This window comes from Silene latifolia, chromosome 3, assembly GCF_048544455.1.
Source record: "Silene latifolia isolate original U9 population chromosome 3, ASM4854445v1, whole genome shotgun sequence".
NCBI lineage: Eukaryota > Viridiplantae > Streptophyta > Magnoliopsida > Caryophyllales > Caryophyllaceae > Silene > Silene latifolia.
Window position 1 is genome coordinate 83,249,045 of NC_133528.1, and position 5,131 is coordinate 83,254,175.

General features: G+C 39.9%; 1 non-coding gene across 1 annotated transcript; it reads right to left on the reverse strand.

Moving 5' to 3' along the window:
• Nucleotides 1–2,681: 2,681 nt before the first annotated feature.
• Nucleotides 2,682–2,788, reverse strand: LOC141650595 (small nucleolar RNA R71). Its single transcript, XR_012546619.1, has one exon. It is a non-coding gene; the product is annotated as a small nucleolar RNA R71 (small nucleolar RNA).
• Between the last annotated feature and the right edge of the window lie 2,343 nt (nt 2,789–5,131).

Here is a 5,131-nt window from a genome sequence, read left to right on the forward strand (position 1 = left end):
AAGGGTATTTTAGTTTCGCGCATTGCAAATTCTACAAAAGGATTCTAAGTAAATTGTGATAAAATCGTCAATGTAGGGATTAAGGGTGAACCCTCTACAAATGACTCTTTCACAAGTTATGTGATAACAGTGGGAGCATCTTTCAAGTTAAAGAGCCCAAATCTAGTAAGAAGTCTAGACATATACTTAGATAAATTCATGTCATAGGTGATGACTGATGTGACCATAATTGGCGCATATTTAGCCCCCGAATTAGCCTTGTTCCCATGCTTTTTAGTGCCTATTTGGGTCATTTGTTATATTTAGTTCTTTGTTTTGCATATTATTTGAGATTTTGATCCCTTGGTAGGAAAGGAGTAAGAATCTTGCATTTTCGTGGCAAAACGAGACTAAATTGATCGAATTCAATGACCAAGCATCAAGGAGAGACAAGATTAGAAGGCCTTTGTACATATTACAGTAGAAGAGCAATGTTGAGAAAAGATCCTTGAGTCCCCAAGGAAATCCCCAAGGAATTTATGAAGAAAAGGGAAGAAAAGAAGAAGAATTGTTGCTGACTGACAATCCGAGCGGATTGTCACCAATCCGTCTGTCCCAGAAGAAGACAATCCGAGCGGCTTTGCCACAATCCGCTCGGATTCCACCTCCACTGATCCGCCCGGATTCAATCAATCCGCTCGGATTCCACGCGCAGAATCCGCCCGTCCCGACCCTATTCCGCCCGGATTCTAGTACAAAGACGGATTGTCTTCTCCAAGCCACGAAGAAAGAAGCCCTTCTCTCAGAAAATACCGGAGTCTCCTTGCTCAACTTAAAAAGTGTAATTACTAGTTTAGCCCTTAGTTAACCCTAATGCATCCTCCCTAATTTTCACTATAAATACCCCATTAGTCTAATTAGAGGAGCATGTTCTTCTTATCAATAATTAGTGTAGTTAATATCAATCAAATCTCTCTTTAATATTGTAATCAAGTATTAATCAAGTTTTAATCCAAGTTTTAGTTCTTCAATCTCTCTTTTGTTCATCCTTTATTTTGGGTAATTGAAGATTATTTGGGTTATTGTTGGGAGATTGACAACCTCTCAATCAAGCATTCAAGTACTTCTATTATTCTTGCTTTATTATCGGAATCATTAGTAGGTATAATCTCTTAATCCCTTTTTAATTATTGCTAATTACTTTTATTTGTTCATCATGTTTCACTTTGTTAGTATGATTGACAACCTTGCTAGCATGTTCAACATGATAATGAGTGAGTAGTCTCTTAGCTAGGGTTAATGGGTGATTAGGGGAAACCAACATGGGGAATGATTCATGCTTAAATTAATATGCTTTCATGTTTTATTTACTTGCTTGTTTTGATCTCAACTCATGCACATGTTATATTTGATGAAATGCTAAGCCTATGAATCCTTGCATTTACTATCATCTCCTATCTTTTCAATGAGACTTGTAAGACATAACCCAACTCGAGTCTCATTAGACCATGCATGTTGTTGAGTAGGGAAGATTAAGTCGACTTGTAGGTGTTGTACAATCTAATCGATTCGGCTCCGGGACCCAAACTTTCCTAGGATTGTAAGATATAACCCAACTCAATCCATCACAACAATAATTGCTTGCTTATAATTTGGGAACATGTTTGTATGATCATATCCCATGATTCCCCTATGACCCCATGACACCCTAGTGCCTTTAATCAATTGTTTACACCCCTTAATTCATCTTGCTTATTTTATTTTCATTGCTATTTTAGTTTAGTAACCTTCTACATCAACCCAATTTGTGACACCCCTTAGACACCACTAGTTACAATAGAAATCTCATTTCAGCTCCCGTCCCTTGGGATCCGACCTTTACTTGCCTCTTTACTAATTGTAGAGTTGCTTGTGGAGCTATAAATTGTGTTTTGATTCGACCGTGACCAACGACCACATCTTAATTTGTGAACACTTAGCGGTATCGCACCAAAAATGGCGGCATTGCCGGGGACGGTATTTGTTTGATTTAGATTTCTTTTTATTGTTATTAGTTGTGTCTTTCTTCGCCTTGAGGAAGTAAAACTCCTCAAGGTTTGTTCTAATTGTTTTCGAGTTGTTTGATATTTTGCATGTCTAGAAGGTTACAAGGTGATTTGTTACCTTTTGACCGTGAAATCGAAAGAACCTTAACGAACAATAGGAGACTTGTTAGGAGGAATTTAAGAGGTATTAGTGAAGTTGTTCAACCCACTAGTGAGTTTGTCAATCCTTTCGCAATAGAAGGAGAAGAAAACCCATTACACAATACCCCACAAAATCCACCTACAATGCCAAAATTCTCGTCACACTCCGTACCCACCGAGGAGAATCTACCAAATGGTACTCCTACACCACAACATCTCACCGGAAATTTTATTGCCAAGTCCGCCTTCATCCAATTAGTTGAGAGGAGCCAATTTGGGGGGATGCCTAGTGAGGACCCTCATTCTCATATGGAAACCTTTTGCGATTATTGTGATGCTATCTCTCAAACGGGCGTGACTCAAGACCAAATTAGATGGGTCTTATTTCCTTTTTCCTTAATCGGCACCGCGAAGCAATGGTTGAAGGGCCTTGATAAGGCCACCCTTGGAATAGATTCTTTGAAGAAGTTGGCTCTAACTTTCTACAAAAAATTCTACCCACCGGAAAAGACTAACATGCTAAGAGCTCAGATTACGGGTTTTAAGCAAAGGGATGAAGAGTCTTTGTATGAAGCTTGGGAGCGGTTCAAGGGAATTTGTCGCTCATGTCCTCACCATGGACTTAGCGAATGGTTTTTGGTGCAACAATTTTGGAACGGTCTTTATGAAGACTCAAGAAATATCCTTAATATGGGATCGAATGGGATGTTCACCGAGGTTGATGACAACCAAACTTGGGGCAAAATTGAAGAGATGGCAATCCACAATTCACAATATAGTAGGCCTCGCAAGGCTACTAGAGGAGGAAAGCACGAAGTGGACGCCGTTACTCAATTAGGTGCCCAACTAAGCTCCCATATCGACACAATCAACTTGAAGTTTGAACAAGCTATGGCTAGACTTGAGGAAAACTCAAAATCATCAAAGCATCATGTTAATGCCATGACGGCATCCTCATCAATCCCAAGTGGGATATGTGAGAATTGTGGAACTTTGGGTCATGATCCAAGTGAGTGTAGGGGAACAACCGAACAAGTTAATGCTTTCCAAGCATATAAAAGTGGTACCCCTTATTCAAATTTTTACAATGAAAACACCAAATTCCATCCAAATCTCTCATACAAAAGCCAAAATGTTCAAAACCCTCAAACAACATACACTCCACCACCCATGAGAAACCAAAATCAAAGACCCTTTTACAATCAAAACCAAAGTTACCAAAATCAAAATCCATACAATCACCAAAATGACCAAGGTTTTGATGTCCAAAAAGCGGTCCTCCAAATGCAAAAGAATCAACAAGAATTTTTCACTCAAATGCAAAAAGATAGCCAAGCAAAGGAAACCACCATCAACAACATTCTAGCTCACACCAAGATGTTGGAAACACAATTGACTCAACTAGCATCTTCAAGCTCACAAAGACAAAAGGGGCAATTACCACCTCAAGGTAATCCCCTTAGACATGAAACGGTTAGTGCCATTCACTTGAGGAGTGGTACAAGGTATGAAGCACCGAAGAAGCAAGTTGAGTATGAAGTTGTGGAAGCTAGTGAAAAGGAAGAAATTGTGCAAAACTCCAAAGATGGAGAATCATCAAAAGAAGAAAGTTCAAAGAAAAATGAAGACAAGGCCAAGGAGAAGGAGCCCATTGTGATTAGACTTCCTTTTCCAAGTCGTCAAGCCAAGCCCAAATTTGATGATCAACTTGGAAAATTCATGGAAATTGTGAAGAATTTAGAAGTCTCAATTCCTTTCACGGAATTAATCAATCACGTGCCGGCCTATGCAAAATACATGAAATACATCCTCACAAAGAAGAAGTCAATCCGGAAGCTTGAGACTATCGCCTTCACTAAGGTGAGTAGTGCAATACTTCAATGGAGTTCACCTCCAAAGTTAAAGGATCCGGGAAGCTTCTCAATACCGTGTATCATTGGCGACACGACGATCAACAAAGCCTTATGTGATCTAGGGGCTAGTGTGAGTGTCATGCCGTACTCGGTGAGTAAAAGGTTGGGGATGGGAGAGCTTAAATGCACCAACATCACACTCCAAATGGCCGATAGATCGACGAAGACACCGTTAGGGATATGGGAAGATGTCCCCGTGCGAATTGGGAAGTTTTTCATCCCGGTGGACTTTGTCATTGTTGATATGGAGGAAGATTCCAACATTCCAATCATCCTAGGAAGACCTTTCCTACACACCGCCGGTGCGGTGATTGATGTGAAACATGGTGAGCTCACTCTAGAAGTGGGAGATGAAAGCATAACTTTTAATCTTGACAGGACTATGAGAGCTCCTCGTTTGCATGAACCATGTTTCATGATTGATCATTATAGCCGTAAGGATGAGAGGAAGAAATCGGAACTCCAATGGAAGAAGAAAATTGAAGATGCTCCATTCAAAGAGCAAGTGAATTGTGACAAGGAGAGCTTGCAAAGCTCATCAAAATCAACCAAGGAAGAAGAGGATGGCCTCATTGGCCAAGAGAAGAAATTAGGAGAGTTGTCTCCATCTAAGCAAGAGATTTTCAATGATCAACTCAATGAAGTTTGTGGTCTTTGGGACGACGAGTTTGAAGGGATTTTTAATCCCTACATTGGACATGCCATCGATCATGATCAACAACAAGGGCCACGGTCTATTGAGGACCTCTACCATGATAATGAACAAGCTTTTGATTACTTCTTCAAGGTGTTGAGCAACATCAACAACACCTTGAACATGCCCCCTTGACATCTCATCAAGAATGAGAGTTTGGTGGAGTCCTCCCTAAACCACCACTTGTAAATATTTCTAACTCCCTAACTTATATTTCAATTCTTGTATTGCATTTTTGTCATCTTTGGATTTTTATTTACTTTGATCAAAATAATTGTCATGTTTGAGAGAAGTGAGGGAGGGACTAACAATTTCAATTGATGTGTAGTGCTTTTAGCTTAGTGTGAGGATGGCACTTG